This window comes from Python bivittatus, unplaced genomic scaffold (genome assembly GCF_059951505.1).
Source record: "Python bivittatus isolate LINGU-HERP-01145 unplaced genomic scaffold, Pbiv_v1 ctg000700_np1212, whole genome shotgun sequence".
NCBI lineage: Eukaryota > Metazoa > Chordata > Lepidosauria > Squamata > Pythonidae > Python > Python bivittatus.
Window position 1 is genome coordinate 49,742,766 of NW_028277098.1, and position 18,571 is coordinate 49,761,336.

The following is an 18,571-nucleotide window of genomic DNA, read 5'->3' on the forward strand; positions in this document are numbered from 1 at the left end:
GCGGCCATTTTCCGCCGTGACACGTGGTCCACGGCCATTTTCCACCCATGCCACATGGTCCGCGGCCATTTTTCCGCCCGTGCCACGTGGTCCGCGACCGTTTTTCCACCCTGCCGTGCGGTCCGCAGCCGTTTTTCTGCCCTGCCGCACGGTCCGCAGCTGTTTTTCCGCCCTGCCGCATAGTCCGCGGCTGTTTTTCCGCCCTTGACGCGTGGTCCGTGGACGCCGGAACGGATTAACGGTAATTACATTGAACCTTATGGGAAAATTTGCTTCGGGTTGCGAACAAATCGGGTTGCGGCCAGAGTCACGGAACGGATTAAATTCGTAACCCGAGGTACCACTGTATCTTCAGATACTGAAGAAATATTAAATGAATTCTGCAAAGGTAAGTTATTACCACAAACACTGTAGAGTTCTTTGATTGCATGTTATCTAGATAAAATTATCTGGTTGGCCTTTCAAGAAATGTTTGTTCCTCACCAGGCTCCTGAACAGATACAGCAATTTAGTAATAAGGCGGTCCTCTCATAGTTTGGTAGCTATTTAAAGAATAGGAAGCAAAGAGAGAAATAAATGAACATTAATCACAGTGGAGACCACTAAGAGTAGGCACTGGGACAGATGTTTTAGAATTATGTATACAAGGTGAAACAGCCATGTTTCCTAATGAAATCAAATTATTTTGCATGATTAAAATAAAAAGGGACAGCAAAGATACACATTTTTAAATGATACATGCATATCAGTGTGGAACGGTGCACATTAAAATAGTTAACACAGATGTGTGTAGAAGAAAAAAAAATCATATTTCTTTAAAAAAGCCATATATATGTCAACTGTCCTGGGGATCCCATGATGGAGCGGAGCCTGCTAGATGATTGACTGATGATCACATGATGATTGACTGAATGCACTCTCTGTATGTTTTTTCTTTTTGCCATTTTTAAAAATCTTTTTAATTTATTTTGATTGTATTTTTAATTGGTTTTTATCTATTTGTATTGTTTTAGTATGTACACTGCCTAGAGTCACTACATGAGATGGGCAGCTATATAAAGTGATAAATAAATAAATAAAAATATGTACATAGAGACTTGAGCTGACAATTGACTGACCAGGAAAACGTTGACTCTTTAATGAGGCTCTTGGGAAAAAAGTACATTCTATATTATGGAAAAATGCAATTGCCGATATCACGGTAACTTTTCAGAACTTTCCAGAACTATGGCATAACTACCTTGGTTTAATTTATTGTAGCATTGAAAAAAAAATCTGCTGAAATAGAAGGTCAAAAAAGGTCCAACCAAAATGGTCAGAGGGCTAAAGCAACTCCCCTATAAGGAAACATTGTTGTATTGGAGCCTTTAACTTAAACAAAAGGTTAATAATAGGGACATGTTAGAGCAAAATAAAAATGTATGCAACATGGAGAAAGTGGATGGGGAAATTGTTTTAATCTTCTGCTTACAATAATGGAACCTAGATTAATGCTGATTAACTGTACAGGATTATTTTATTTTTACATATTTTACATGTGCTATTTCACATAGGAAATGGTCTCAGAACCTCAGATATTTCTCAATGGCTTGTCCTTTTAGTTCCATACCTTTGTTATATCAGTCGAAAAAGTTGAATGATTATATAACTAACTGATGGCTGTTGTGTGAGGAGTCTACCTTCCTTTGCAGGCAATTTCTTTTATCAGTTAATTATTAAAAAGCCATATAGACCTTTACTGACTGCTTCTTCATGTCTTGAAGTTGGCTGTGGTGCTTCATAGGAGTGGTGGATGGTATGAGTTGGTTCTCATAATCACATGCTTGTATGATGTGAAGAAAGACGTTAGATTACAGAACTAGGTTTTAGGTGAGTATAATACCTAGTTACCAGATTTAATTGCCAACATACCATAAATCAGAATCCCATACCACAAAGATAAGGATTAGTTTCCAGTTCATCTTCAGACATGATCAGTTCTGCCATTGGAATAAGAACATTAAATAATACTTCTGTTGAGACTTACCTAAGAGAGGAGTAGCTCTTTGGAGAGAGTGAAGAATTTAGAAGATAACAGTGTTCAACACTTAAATTTTCTGAAGCAGAATTAGACTTGAGACTTTGTGAATCTACTAGAGTGACCTGACCTGCACCGAACTTCTCACATACTTAATTAATTTTATTAATTTTATGTTTTACATTTTATATTTTGTAATTATGATTATTATCTTATGCTTTTAATTTTTGTTACTATGGTAACATTCTCAAGGATCAATGAGAAATGGCCACATCAGCCTGTATAGTCAGGAAGAAACCACGGCATTAACCAAGCTGCAGAGGCCATTTGATTGCCATTTGGGTGCATCTATTCATGCTGCACAGTAATATCTGGACTCCTTCAGTCTAGCAGGAAGTGAGCGCTGGCTTTGTTATTTTAGTAGCAGCTTGGCAAGAAAGAGGTTATATAATTTCAGTTCTTAGCATGCAGACAATGATGACCTCTAAAATCGAAGAGAGAATGCTGACTTGTATCTCTTGCCTATATTTGGCTCCTTTCTGCTCCCTCTTGATTCATATGTAACAAATTAAGGGGTATCAGTTACATCAAATAGCCATCCTGGAAGTTGTCCCCCTGTGACTTGTTTAGGAAGAGGATGCTTTTTTATAACCAGAATTTCTGCACTAAAGTTGACCTCAATTCACATAGATGATTCGTCTTCCTCTCCACCAGTAAAAGTTTGTTTCTACTACTCTTAATTTTAAAAGTAGTATTGCCTATCACTTCATTCATTCATTCATTCAGTTTATATCCTACCTTTTCTTAGGAGCTCAGGGCAGTGTGCCTAGCGTCCCTCCTCCCATTTTTCCTCACAATAATAGCCATGTGAGATAGGTTAGTCTGAAAGAGAGTGACTGGCCCAAAGACACCCTACGAGTTTCCATGGCTGAGGTAGACTTGAACTTTGGTATCCTCATTCCTAGTCCAACACCTTAACCGCTAGTGACATTGGGTGTCATTTGTCACTTACTAGAACTTGCTTCATGCTGGTGTAAGGAGAGACTATCATATAACAGGTTTCCTTGCTCTCTAATTCATAGGTAGGCGGGCAGCATGTGCTGCTTCTCCTGTTCTTGTGACCTTCAGTGCTCTCCCAGATTGTGCTACTGAAATAAACCATCAATTTTTGGCAGCATTATTTTTGGCAACTTTTTTTTCAATAAAAGAAATGAAATAGAACTGTTATACCTCTAATAGGATAGCATATTAATTTTAAGTAACTGCTCAAAAAAAAAAAAGACTGCATATTGTGCCCATTCTCCCTCCGGTAGTATTACCACTTAAGATTCCATAAGGAGCAAGTTTCTTGCTCCTATTCTAATCTTCTCTATACTGTAACAGTTGCTGTAACAGCATAATGGCAGCTTTCCTATGATGAATTCTAATTAATGATCTATCTGAATAAGTGAGATCCAGTACACATATACTAATTCCCATGGAAAATATATGTAACCTCGGTGCTAGTGCTTTGAGTATATATTTTTCCCTCCGGAGTGGGATGGGAAAGGAATAAAGATATAATTCTCTATAAGTCAAGGAAGACAGTGTGGTTTTGGTTGTGAAATATTATCCCAAGCTTGTTCAGCTTAAGTAGTAAATTGTAGTTATTATACATTCTATAACTAATGGGTTAGCTCATGTGTGATTTTCTCAAATGCACTAAGGTAGTCCCAGTTTTATGTTTTGTTTGAGTTAAAAGAAGCAGTGAAACAAACATCAAAATCTTACCAATTTTTGACATGTAAATGGAATGTAGGGAAAAACCCCTCCAGGATATTCAATTGACAAATCATCAGTATGTAGTTTAATGAGTGTCTAGATGTTTAATCACATGCTGAGTCAACTCCTTGAAAAGAGATTGTGTTGCTACTTGCCATGGTGCTCTATTTATAATATTACCTTTTTAAAAACTTCACTTTAATGTATTCAGTTTGCTACTATAACATGAGTAGAAATACACAGCTTTTCACTAGAAGTGTCAACCCATTTCTCACAGCAGTGAGTTGGCTTGGTATCTTGTGGCAAGCATAGCACATCTGGCCAGATGACAAGCTTAAAGTAGCAGTGGATGTCATCAGAGTAGAACTGATGTCATTGGTAATAGAAACATGTTTGGCAAGATCATTGCTCTTCTTTATTTTGAGCATGTACTCAGTTTTGTTCCCAGAAGCCATGAATTGAAACTTGTTAAGTTGCATAGAAAATGTTGCTTCTGAGTCTGTGTGAATAGTCCATTGTGTTAAATATAAAAACAGATAAAATCAAATCAACAAAATGCTTTCTGATCCAACTTTTAATGGTGATATGGTAATCTCTCTTAATATAGATTTCTCTGTAGCCCAGAGAATCCATATTGGACTCCAGTTTGTTGCGTGTAGAAATATCTCAAAGATACACACACACAAAACATGTTACTAAATGTGTGAGCTAGGCACTCCATGATCTCCTTAATTCAATTTTCTCCCCACCAACATAAGGCAAGATATTACTGTTGGACTGTCTTTGAGAAGGACAGCTGGCTTATATTTTCTTGATTTGGAAGGAGAGCAACGTAGCAGTTCAAATCACCAAGAAAAATAAGTAAGTTCTTCCTGATGTATGGCATTGTTTGTGGCAGGGCTTTACAAGTAGGATATAATATACAATGGGCTAGAGGCTGTTATTCATTTATAAGAGGACACTTTTTATAATTTAGACAAGCCTTCAACTTGTGCCATTCAGATGTGTTAGAAAGCCATACTGATTGGGAATGATGGCAATAGTTGCTGTTCATTGCCAGTTCACACCACGTTGAACAATGCTGCTTTAGACATTTGGTAAATTGCCATTGCCTACATGAGTATTTAGTTGAATAATTCAAGAATGAGTTAAAGTGTTTATTTTGTAAATAGTTTTGAAATTATTACATGGAAAGTAATATTGAAGTATATTAAATAAACATGTTCAAAGACAGGGAGGACTCAAGTGGCTTTAAGCCTTGGTCTGTGTTAAAACAGAACTTAAAGTAAGGTTCACAACTGGACCATTTAATCACATAGAATAGAAGGATTTGTGCAAGGTTTCTTGGGGATAAGTTTGGGGATGGAAGACCAATATAAACAGACATTTTGATATCTGTATCAGAGGATCCTAATGTCATAATCCATAGGAAGGTTCTCTCAGATCAACTGCAGTGAAAGAGTGAGAATTCTAATAGGAGTGACCAGCCTGTTTTCAACTACCATTTGTTTCTAGTAGTATCATATACGTCTATTATTTTCCAGCCGCAAATCAGGTTTGGAGTAAAGCTGTCACATCACTTTCCATCTTGGAAAGGCTGCTATGAATACCAAATGATTAGTGAGGTGAGAAACACAGTAGTCACACAAGGTAGTGTATGGATAATAATTGGGGGGGGGGGTTGAAAGAAATGGGGAGGAATAACTACAATATTTGTATACAACTTAGTTGAATTGACTTACAGAATCTGTTACAGTCACTTAAGAACAGTACACTTGGTCTCCCTGCTGCTTACTTTTTGAATAACCTTAGATAATGAGTACATAATGTTATTATTTCAATAGTTCTTGATATTGTCTAGAGATGTTATTGCTGCTGAAATTATTGTGAATTGTTTTAGAACACTGTTGCTGTCTTATAGTTTGTAAGCTATTTGGAATACAAATAGTATAGAAATGTGGAGTAGAAATATAAAAAATACGGAATTTATTGGTGAACCTGTTAAATCTGGGCTCTAAAACATGAGCAGTTTGTGCACATGCCAGGTGAACTTGCCTTACCAAATGACATGAAGGCATTCACTCTTGTTCAGGCAGCAGGATTATGAAAGAGGGAGAGCACATGTGTCTAGTTAAACCCTGCTGCCACCTACCACATGTCTCCAATTTAATGCTATTTTTTTGTGAGAATATGTACAAGGGGAAGTTAAAAAGAAAGAGAAGCAAAGTAATAGATCTAGATGCTAGCTGAAGATTGATCATGAAGTTTTAGGTGGTTTCCTCAATAGTGCCTGATGTACAGAGATAGGAATGAGCTGAAGAAAATTCTAATTAAACCCATGGTGGTATTGGGAATCATAGGGCTATAGCACAAAACCTTTTTCTCACTCCCCATTTTGTATAATGCATGCAACAGAGCAAGCCTGCTCCAAGGTGATATTTGTGTACTGTACCTTCATAACATGGATTTTACAGGACATTCCCTCAGGAGAAAAGAGACTTGCTTCCAACTTCATAGTTTGCAAAACTGCAAATGTGGCACTCATGTGGAGATGATCAAATAAATACTTTATATTATACTCTTGAGATAGTATCCTCCTTTCATAGGACTTGCTGAATACCTCTCATATTAGCTATGCTGAAGCATGCCACATTTATCCCAGCATATAGGGCCACGAGCCCTATAAAAGAACAGTTTCCCATAATTTAGGCGATGTGCGCTAAGCAACGTATTTCAGAATTAATATAAAGAAGAATTAGTTGAAACTCTGTGAAACAAAGGTATTAATTTTATTCTCACAATTCTGTAATCGGCCATTCTGAGAAACAGTTCTGGAGTCACATGAATATGGAGGTGTGTTCCATAGTCTTTGTGGAAGTTGGTTGCTATTTAAAAAGGGCCCAAATACAGAAAATATTCTCCATGTAAGATTTATATTTAAATCCCATAGCTCTTGCCAGAGACCGACAAAAAACAGCCAGCAAGATGCTTGCTTTGGCATTGGGCCTGGACAGCTATGCTTCTGGAGCTCCAGGATGAGTTCTGCACTGCATTATACTAATAGAGAATGTCGCTCACTGACACCTTAAGTGTCCTTCGGCATTATGGAACACCCAAGTGAGCAGACCACCCAGAACCATGGCATGGTGCCCTGTGACCTCATGGAAATGCCCACTGAGTGAAATGTGTTGCTTTTTGTGATACTATGTCTTCCTGTTATCCTACCAAAAGACCAAATTCCATCTTGAAAAAAATTGAGTCATTTCTGTTTATTACCCCTCCCATTGCTCCAAAACTGTTCCTTATTTTGCATAATATGTTTTAGATAGAGTAGCACTGCAGAAGTGTTCATTCCTTTCCAATATAAGCAGTGATAAAGTTATAGAAACAGAAGATAATAGCAGCAGCTCTGGGACAGGTCAACCAAAAAAATCTACGAGAGATCTCATACAAGATCTCTAGGCTGTCTCAGATTCCAAACATGGAACTGACAACAATTTCACATAGGATATCCAACCAGGAAGATTCAGTTTTACAAATCATAGTTAGCCCCACTCCCCTTTGCCTTTCCTAGGCAAATGCTTTACCACACAGCCAGCCACAAGTAGTTGGACCAGAATACGCTTCCTGCAAAGTGCAGCTAGAGTTGGTTAATATATGCCAGATTGGCATTTAAATACCCAGATAGAGTAGCAGATGTGTGCTACTTCTTGATATCTGCAGACTGGCTGCAAGGCAAGTATTTGTCACCCATATCTTTCTCTGTAGACACGTCTAGGGCTGTGATTCTGGTGGAGGTCTCGACCTCAATCATCTAAGCTCCTTTGCTTGCATGGCTGTTCATTACTTTAATCAATGAGTCCTAAATAATTGGTATGTAACCCCTAATTATGGGCTGTCTTTGGATTGCTGCAGTCTGTTTCTTGTATGCGAACAGTGCAGATTTTCAGCCTCCCTCCCTGATCATTCTGCACTCTTTTCCAATGTGTTTGTCTTCATCCATTTCTATTTTCTGGGACTAAAGAGAATGCAAGACTACAGTTGCTCAGTACTCTCAGTATTTTAGGTGAAAGAGGTTCCCCCTCTCTCTCTCTCATTCTCTCTCTCTCTCTCTCTCTCTCTCTCTCTCCCTCTCTGTATAGAGTTAACTTCGCTCAACACACTTGATTTATAGACAGATAGCAAACTCTGAAAGTCAGCAGTCCTGGCACTGTGTAAATCAGCTTTTCTTATTTATAGTTTCAACAGGAAAAGGAATTATTTCCCAACTCTTTACATTTCTTTCCGAAGCAATCGACCACCCTGTCCTTTGGTTTAAAGCTGTGTAGCTTTACCACAAAAGTGGGGTGGGGGGGGGGAGGAGAGAATGCAGCCTGGAATTGCTCTGCTATAAAAACTCCAGATTGTGTGTTCTTGGACGTTGCCTTTAAAACAGCTTCCTTTAAGGCCACACAAGAGATGGCCTGTGTCTTTGGCTTCCTTCCCCCCCCCAACAATCTCTGACCTCTTAGAAAAATAAATAAAAGATAAAGCAGGGTCTGGAATGCTGCAGAATGAGTATACATTTTACTCTCTGTTGTTTTCTGCTGGGATTAGTTGTTTACAATGGAAGGGAGGTGCAAGTTGCGACCTTACTGAAATTAGAAGCATTTCAGAGTTATCTTGTTAGGTGGTCTGTGCTTTAAAGCCTTAAATCTACCACCTTCCCATATGTCTTCTTGGTCATCATTTCTCATGCACCCTCTGTTAAAGAGAAGCCAAGCCCTCTTTCTCTTTATCATATCTGAACAATATGCTAACTGTGCTTTTGCTAGTAACCCAAAACTGGGTTAAATTCTCTCTTACGAAGCAAATTTAAAATAAGTGAACTTTTCCATTCTTAAAAATTAAAAACATTGAACAAATGTTTTACAAATTATATACATATATGTTAAGGTTTATGCCTACATTTTTAATTAAAAATTATAGAATCATAGGGTTGGAAAGGATCTTGGAAGTCTTCTGGTTCAGCCCCCTGCCCAGGGCAGGAATTCTCAGACCATCCCAGGCAAATGACCATTCAGTCTTTTCTTGAAAAGCCTCCAGTGACAGCGTACCCATGACTTCAGGAGGCGTAATAGCTCTTACAGCCAGGAAACTCCTCTTTATTTCAACTTTGGATCTCTGTAGAGCATTGATTGACTGCTTCTTGTTTTACCTTCAGGTGCTATGGGGAACAAACCCACCCTCTGTCCTATTATATTCCTTCATATATTGGAAGACTGCTATCATGTCTCCCCTTCGCTTTCTCTTCTTTAGGCTAAACATACCCAGTTCCTTTAACCACTCTTTGTAGGATTTAGTCTCTAAGCCCCTTACCATCTTTGCCACTCTTCTCTGGATTCTTTCTAATTCTTCAGCATTTTTTTTGTATTGTGGTGACCAGGACTGGTGACCAAAACTTGGTACAGTATTCCAGCTGTGGTCTTACCAGTGTGGCATAGAGTAGTACTATCACTTCCTGCGATCCTGACACTATAATTCTGTTGATGCAGCCCAAACTGCATTGGCTCTTTTGGCAGCTGCAGCATACTATTTGATAAATGAAAGCATGTTTTTGCACAATCCTTTATTTGTAGACCTGCTTCAACAAAAGTAAAACAAATGAACTACAAAGTATTTATCATACTTTGGCTCACAGGATGGAACTTCCTCTCCTTCCTGTCTAGCTCATTTATACATACTCCCAAATCAGGTCTATATTGCCCCCATTTTCAGGATCATATTGGGAGGGTACCTAGGAACTGCACAGAAGAAAAGAAATGTAGTACAAGGACATTATCAGTTGTGTAGATCAGTAGAAACTGTTGAATACAAGCCAGTATGTTGTAAAGTTAGAATACTTCCACTGCATATACAAAAGATCACAGTACAAGTGACATCTGGAAGAACCAGAGATAAATTCTGGAAAAAGTTGCACAACACTTTCAATGAATAAATTCCTGGGAAAATTTATTCTGTTAGTATGGATGCTGGAAACAAGACGAGAGAGAGTACAGGAAAAGCAAATGGACCATTTGAACCATTCAGATACCCAAGAATGAATGAGAATGATAACTGGTGAGGATGTGCTTAAAAAGACAATTTATTTGTGTTGAATACATAGTTTAAGAACTTACGTCTATGCACACGTGTACATGAAAAGGAATGAATTAAAAAACATTCTAGAGTTTCTAAATGAAAGATTGAGAGAATTAGTGAAGGATACAAGAGAAATTAGAGGTTCTGAACATTGCAGATTATTTGGCAGTGTCAAGAGTGAATCTTGGGGAACATACAGACAAGGAAGAAAAGGGAGATGTGAAAGAAACTAGAATGGAAGTAGAAAGACTGCAGAAAAAGAAAGTATGAGTCCCATATGAAAATGTATCAGAAGGTAGAATTAACAGAAATTGGACATAAGGAAAAACAATGTGTTGTTGCTTGGAACAGAGTGAAAAGTATTGTGTTACAGAATGCCACAAAAGTATATAGAGCTGTGCTAGTGGATACCATGGAAAAGTGTGTTTGAAGAAATGATGAAATGAAAGAGACTGGGAATGAGGAAAATATGCATATAAGAGAATGAATGCAAAAAATGCAGATGAGAGGAAGATACTGTACTGTATATGCGTATATAGAGAAAGAGTTGCAAAGAATGTAAGAGAGAGCAAGGAATGGTTAAGTTAAAAGAGACAGAGAAAATGCAAAGCAATTTGGATGGAAATAAACAATTGTTTTGGAAGTGGGTGAAAAGGGCTAAATTAGGAGCCTCCAATAGAATGAATAGAATTAAAAATAAAAGCAATGAAAGGATTTGAGATGAAACAGAAGTGAAAAATGCTGGAAGGGATATTTTTGTATGGGAATTATAGATATATGTCAAACAGTGGAATGGAAATAAATGCTAGAAATGTTAGGGCCCAAGAAAGAAATGATGAACAGGAAGACATCAGTGCTATGTGAATGTTAGAAAATGGCAAGATTGCAGGAATAGGCTCTGCACCTGGAAAAAGATTAAAATATAGATGCGATTTGCTTATGGAGTGACTGTGACTTGTTTAACAAGTGTGTGAAGACTGCAGCCATGCCTGATGACTGGAAGAATACCGTTATTGCCTACACAAAGAAAAGGTAATGAAAGAAATACAAAAATACAGGGGAATTAGTTTGTTAAGTGTGTATGGCAGAATTCTGACTGAAAGATGCAAGTGAAAAAGCAAAATTTGTGAACTTCAATGAAGCTTTATGTTGGGCAGGGAATATGCAATTTTTTTTTTCTCAACAAGTAATTGAGAAATATATGAGTGTGAGAAAATAGGAATGTTTTGTGAGCATACCGAGTTGAAGTTTGGTTCCTGAGTATACGATGGAACAAAGCATGCATGAGAATAAGTTGAATGCTTAGCTAATGATTCAACATTAAAAAAGGAAAAAGGCAAAGATGTATAGTGTCCCCTTGATTGTTTAATGTATTTATGAATAAATGTACAAGGAACACTTGTGATGACATTAGAGTTATGTTAGTTGGGGATATGAATATGCATTTACCTTTATATGCAGGCAATGCCATGTTGGCTAAGAACCTGGATGATTTGCAGTGCATGTTAGATTATATGTTACAGCAAGGTGCATGGATCTGAAAATTAATATATCAGAGGTCAAGTTGTGTTTGACAAAGAAAACACTGAATGATTACAAACATGGCAAAAAAAATTTAAAGCAAGTCAATTAATTGTGTACCATGATAGAATATTTAGTAAAGATGGGATGAAATGTTTGTCAAAAAGCAAAATTGACTGTGTATAGGAGTTACGTTTCTACCCACTTTCTTATATGGAAGTGAGAGTTGGGTATGTTATAAAAGGAAATTGGATGCAGTGGGAATAAGAGTACTTAAGAAGTGCTACACCAAGAAGAGACAAGCCAGGAATGAATGGTAATGAATTAATGTGGATTGAATTCAAACATGAGAGACCAATATATAAGAAGTATGTTGAGATAGCTTGGTCATGTAGAGAGACCTATATTTATTCCGCAATTTGATTGGGAATAAATACAGGTAGTCCCCAGGTTTCGATCTCCTGGTTTAAGGATGACCCATAGTTAAGAACGGAGCCTATTGTAGTAACATTTGAGTTAAATACACAGTGATTCAAGTTAAATACACAATGGTTCGAGTTCATTACACAATACTACTTATACAGTATTAATCAATAATACTGTTCCAGCTTACATACAAATTCAACTTCAGGACAAACCTTGGGAACGGAACTCGTTCTTAAACTGGGGACTATCTATATACAATGGAAGAGTGAATGGGTCAAGAGGAAAATGTAGATCGATAAAATATGGAGAGAGATAGTGAATTATATTAGTGCAAACAATATTTAGCTATATTTCCTTTTTTTTCCTCTTATCCTATGCCTTAATTTCTTTTACTTGTTATTTCTTATTGCTTTTCTGCTCTTTGCATACTTCTGCTTAGCCCAAAAGAGAATACTATAACGTGTATAATATGTATATTATTAGTATTATATTATCATATATTGTATTCCATTTGTAATAGATCACATATCAAGCATAAAAGATCAAGTAAAACAGCTGTCTCTTGCATAGTAATGTTAATAAAATTATCCAAACATTTAATAAGGCTTTCATCCCAGTCAGACTCTTTGTTTTGCCAAACATTTTCCCATTTCATTTTAAAATTAATTCCATATTTGTAAATAGCAAGTAACAACTGACAATACATTTTAAATAAAACATATTTGGAATCTTCATAATTACATACTTATAACTGCTGTGAAGAATATCGGAAGCCACTTCTTTGTATCTTTTTTCTTTCTTTTCTATTTTTCTTCAACTTTTTTTCTTTTCTTACACTTTCTGCTTTTTCTTTGATTTCTTTCTTTTTCTTTTTTATTCCTTACTTTATATTAGTTTGTATTAGTTTTTTTCTTTTTTAAAAGTTTCGATAAAAATCATATTCAAAAAAGAAATCTTCATAATTATAATTAATTTTTCATAATTGGTTAAAGTACTTCCTTTTTGGGGGGTCCATTTCTCAACTGAGAGAAGCTCTGGGCTGAAAATACAAGTGCATTATTGCTGAATGTTCTCCCCTCCTCTTTTTCAAATATAAATTTTCATACTGAAATTTTAGAATTCATATTTTACTTCAATATGGATGTAAATTGGGACTATAATTTCCATAATTCTGAGGGAGCCATGCTGGATAGGAATTATGGAGTTATGCCCAAGCACATCTAGAGGGTACTAGGCTGAGGAACCTGTTTTACCTATGTGGAAGGTATATAAGTATCATTTTAAATAGTTGATTAAAATATGATGAAAGATAAATTCAGTAACATATACTTAATCATATTCCAAACTTCTAATGATATAAGAATAGCTTAGTAAAAAAATTAAGTATATGCTAACTATAAAAAGCCTCTTGCCACAGGAGAAGATGTTTTTGTTCATGTGATGGATGGGGATATTCTCAAACTTTTGCCAATTCCCATATGATGCTATCACTTAACTTTCAGGTTTGGAAGGTTGAAACAAAGAAGAGGTGGGAAGGTGCCCTTGTTTCTGTTTTTGTTTTATTTTTATATATATATATTAATTAATTAATTAAAAGTTTTAAAGCACAAATAAAAACTAACAAAAACTAATACAGAGTAAAAAAAGAAAAGAGAAAAAGAAAAGGACAACGGTGCAGAAAGAAAAGAGAAAAAGAAATAGAAATAGAAGCTTCCAATTTTCTTTGCAGCAAATAAAAGTATGGTTAAAAGGTATCTCTTACTCTAGGGTTACAAAAAAAAAAAGCTTGCTTTTGTCTATTATCTAATTTTTTTCTAATCATCAAAACCACAAGTCATAAGTGCATTTTTTTCTGTTTTATCCAAAAAGTCTATAAGGGGTTTCCAGTCAGCTATAAATGTAGATGTTGTCTTTTCTCTAATCAGGGAAGTCAATTTAGCCATCTCTACAAATTCCATCTTATTCACCAACCATTCCTCCATTGTGGCTAATGTTGAACCTTTCCACTGTTGAGCATATAGTAATCTTACTGTGGAGTCCTTGGGGTTCTCTGAGCTTGGTTCTTTTCTTGCAAACGTTTCATTATCCAGCTAGGTAACATCTTCAGTGCTAAAATGGGATGGGGTTTGCTCTCTATTTATGTGCTGTGCCCTGCCTTGCCAGTGCTGGTAAAGGTGGGAGTTTTGGTTTGCTCCTCTGGTAGTTCTTAGCTACCAGCAGCAAACATATGCTAATCAAAGAACTACCAGAGAAGCAAAACAAAAACCCCACCCTTACCAGCACTGGCAAGGCAGGCCACAGCCCATAAATAGAGAGCAAAACCCATCCCATTTTAGCACTGAAGATGTTACCTAGCCGAGGAATGAAATGTTTGCAAGAAAAGAACCAAGCTCAGAGAACCCCAAGGACTCCACAGTTCAACCCTGAGCTACACATATTCACTGCTATTAGTCATCTTACTGCAGGGAAGGCTCCCTTGCGTAAGTGGAAACCTATATGTGGTTGTGTCTTCTTTCAATTTTGCAATTTTATTTATTGACTATTAGCTATCAGGTCTGTGTCAACTCCTAGCAACCACATAAATAGACCTTCTCCAGGAAGATCTGTCACCTACCTGCCCTTTCAGAGAATCTGGATTCATTTGTTCTGTGATCCATTTCTTGGATTTCTTAATTATAGTCTTTTCTAATAAACTTCAAAAGTGTCAATTCTCTTTCTATTCTGCTGCTTGAAAGTCCAACTTTTAATTCCATAATGTCACAGGGAAAACTATTACTTACATGATTTTGATCTCTGTAGGTATAGACATGTCACAGAATCTGAATATCTTTTCCAATACCTTTAATGCTATCCTACTAAGTGTTAGTCTATGGTATGTTTCTTGACTATGATTCCTTTATTGTTGATGATTGTTCTAAAAGGCAGAAGTCCAGTTTTTGATTCCATAAAGCATGGCTTCATGTTTCCTTAAGGACCATAAAATGGCCTGGGATTCCCATTTTCCTAAGAACATTCCACACCTCGAGGCCTTTCTATAATGGTATTCTTTTGCTTTCTCAATTACCCAACATGCATCAGCAATAATGTCTCTTGCTCATTGCCCTTTTCTAAAACCAGCTTGGACATAGTGGCATTTCCCTTTCCATGTAGGCCACCAATCTGTATTCAATGATCCTCAGCATTATTTGCTAGCATGTAAAATTAAGGATATGGTATGACAGCTATTAACTTTCCTTTCCTTGGTATTGGTATATAGCCCTCTTTCAATCTCTTGGCCACTGTGTCATTCTCCAGATTTGCTAGCATAGGTTGGTTAAAACATTTATTTATTCTTCTGATGTTGCTTGAGATATTTCTGTAGAAATTCCATCAGTTCCTGTAACCTTCTGATTTGGTAATGACCAGAGTACTGATATAACTTCATCTGCCAGTACTAGAGGTTTTTGTGAAGAGGGAATATTTTCTAGGATGTCTTGCATGTCAACTTCTGTACTGTACAGAATTTCAGTATACTCCTTGCATCTTTGTTTGATCTTCTTTGCGTCAGTTGCTATGCTATTATAATACTGCTTCATGTCTCTTCTAAACAACTCTCTGAAATTCTTTGTTAAGTTCTTCCTGAGATTTGTGTCTTTCTTGGTTAAGCTTCTCTTCTTTTCTTGCCAGTCTCCAGCATTTGTTCTGACAACCAATTTGGTGTTTTCCATTTCCAGTCTGGCAGTATCTTTTCACATTGATCCTTAACTTATTTGATTTCATTCCACAGTTCTTCTGGTTCCCTATCAATGAGGTTCAGGACTTCAAAGTGATTCCTGATGTTGTCCTTGAAAATGTTGGATTTATTTTATTTATTTATTTATATTTCAAATTTGGACACTGCCCATCTCATGAGGAAGTGACCCTGGATATATGTGGGGGTGTGCTCAAAATCATATTGTGAAAACTGGTTGGCTTTGTTCTTCCACTTTAGCTTGATGGAACTTGTACTTGAACAGTTTGCAGTCTGCTCCACAGTCAGCCTCAGCCACAACTCCAGTTATAAATGAGCTGTTCAACTGCCTTGTACCAATAATGTAGTCAATTTGATTCTGTGCTCTGTGCTCCATGTGGTAATGTCCATGTATATAGACGTCATTTTGGTTGTTTGAAGACTGTTTGAAGATTGAATTGGCAGAAACTGATAAGTCATCCTCCTGCTTCATTTCTGTTTCCTAGGTCATACAATCCAGCTGCAGTATGTTTTCCTCCTCACTGTTTCCAACTTCGGCATTCCATTCTCCAATCACAAGCTCAACATCTTGCTTGCATGTTCTGTCAGTTTTAGATTGAACTTGATCATAGAACTCATCAGCCTTTTCGTCTTCTGCATCAGTGGTTGAATAATAGTCATATTAAATGGCTATCTACGAAATCTAATCGCTACTATTTGATCATTGACTGAAATGTACTTAGGTATTGCCTTTGCTATAGCCTTTCTGACTATGAAAGCAATAAGTAATACCAAATCTTCTTTGTTTTACATGTTCTGTATATGATCTTCTGACTAAAAGTACCCAATTCCAGTCCATTTCAATTTGCTGATGCTTAAGATGTCAACATGTAGTCGATTCATTTCACATTTCACTGTGTTGAGCTTTCCCATGTTCATGATCCTTATATTCCAAGTTCCAGCTCTAAATCTGTCTTTGCAGCTGCATGGCAACATCAGCAACTAGACATCCTGAAGGCTTTAATCTAGCCACATCATAACTACCATTAGTACTCTGAAAGATCCTCAGCTCTCCCTCAATAGCATGTTGAGTGTCTTCTAACCTGAGGGGCCCATCATCTGGCACTATACTGTATCATCATTTTATTATTTTTTTTTATCCCTGTAGTTTTCTTGATAAAAATACAGGAGTGGTTTACCATTCCCTGCTCTCAGGCAGCATGAATTGATGCCTTTGCCATTGTCACTGACGTGAACATCCATCTCCAGCATCTTCCTATATTACTGCTGCCCAGTATAGGTGCCTGTTTGCTTTAGCTGGGCAAGGGGGGTGACCTTTACACCTTGGGTGACCCTGCTAGGAATAGATACTCTTGGCATACACTCCTGGCATTCTCTGCTTATCCCTTCCAGGAGCAGCCCCTGCTGCCACAGTGAGGGAGCACAGCAGGACTTTATGTTGCCCAAAACATAAACTCTTAAATCTTTTGCAACTTTGTGATGCGGGATGCCTTTCAGTGCTGAAAATTCTAAAATCATGGTTTCTGTTTCCCTTAGAAATGACTCCTTCAAATATGTTATTGTACAGATGGCTGCTATTAAAGCAGTTACAAGGGCTAATAAAATTTAATATTTCTAATTTTATAGAGTTGCAATGCTCAGAATTGAAAATTAGGAGGCCACAATATAAGGTGCTTGCTATATAAGAATATAAGTTTATTTCCAGCTCTTTACCCTGGATGGTAGGGAAGGACAGAAAGGAGGTTGAAATTCAACAAACATACAGTTCTTCTGTTGGCAGTCTTTAGGGTTTGATTTTCAAAATGTGCACAAAAAGGCATTTGCAAGTAATTTCCAAATGGCTGTATTACAGCTGTCAGTGAGTGGAAGGAACACCCACAAAATGTGCTGTACTTCTTCAATTTGTTTTCTACTCCTGTGGTAAATACTAGCCAAATTGCTCTGTTGTGTGGCAGGGCCATAGTGGGAGCTAGAATTATCAATGTGTGCCTGAAATCCTGCATATAGAGATTGAACTCTAAACTGTTTCCAGCCCTGGTATGCTTCCATCATCCTGTAGTCAGTCTGGTTTTGCTAGCTTCCAAAATGAGGATTGTGCTTTCACTGATTCTTTCAACTCCAACTAATGTGTGCAGTTGTAGTTTTTTTTGTATTCTAGCAATTCCTAACAGAAGAATGATCTGTATGTTTTTATAAAACAAACTGAAAGTCACACAACGTTAACTTTTCAGATATTTTCTTAAAAGTTCCATAGGTTCAATGTTTAAAAAAAGATGGAGACGTTATTATATTACAAGCCCTTTCACAATTATTTCAAACTCATTTGCAGATTGATCAGGGTTAGTTTTGCCAGTCACATCCAAATGTTGATATTAAAAAACTCATGCACCAGAAATGTGTAATTAAGGAGTAACTTTAGATATTTTTTATTGCCAAATTTTTGAGACGGCTGTGGCCAATCTCCATTGAGAAGAAGAAAAATGTTTTACTTCCATAGCACTTTTATTGGAATTCTTGCACCATATTTTCAGTACATGTCTTCCAAAAGTCCCTGTAGCATTAGGGTTTTGGGGGGGGAGGTAGTTTTAGTATTTTCTTGTATTTTTCTTTTGCTTTACGTTATTTTAAATCTATTATTTTTAGTGGGATTTTTTTTCTATTTGTGGTTTTTATGTTTTTCTTTTTAGTTCTTTAAAATGTTTATCTCAGTTGAATGAAAATTCTTTTTTTTCCCTTTTACCTATGGAAATACTGGCATATTATGTGCAGCTTTTTTCATTATGTCATCTATAGTTTTTTGTTAGATGTTAAATTGCTTAGATATCCTTCTCAGAAGGGATAGATATTCACTAAATCAGGCAATAACAGATACTATTAAATCTATGAAAACAAGAAAAGAGCTGAATCCTAACAGCTATCCTGTTGAATGATAAAAGACCTATACTGAATTGAAATATGTTTTTGTTCCTATACTGCTGAAGGTTTATAATTATGCT

The 18,571-nt window shown here is 36.7% G+C and overlaps 1 protein-coding gene across 1 annotated transcript in view; it reads left to right on the forward strand.

Moving 5' to 3' along the window:
* Nucleotides 1-18,571, forward strand: part of EIF2B3 (eukaryotic translation initiation factor 2B subunit gamma) — a 109,045-nt gene that overhangs the window by 77,912 nt on the left and 12,562 nt on the right. The window lies entirely within an intron of this gene.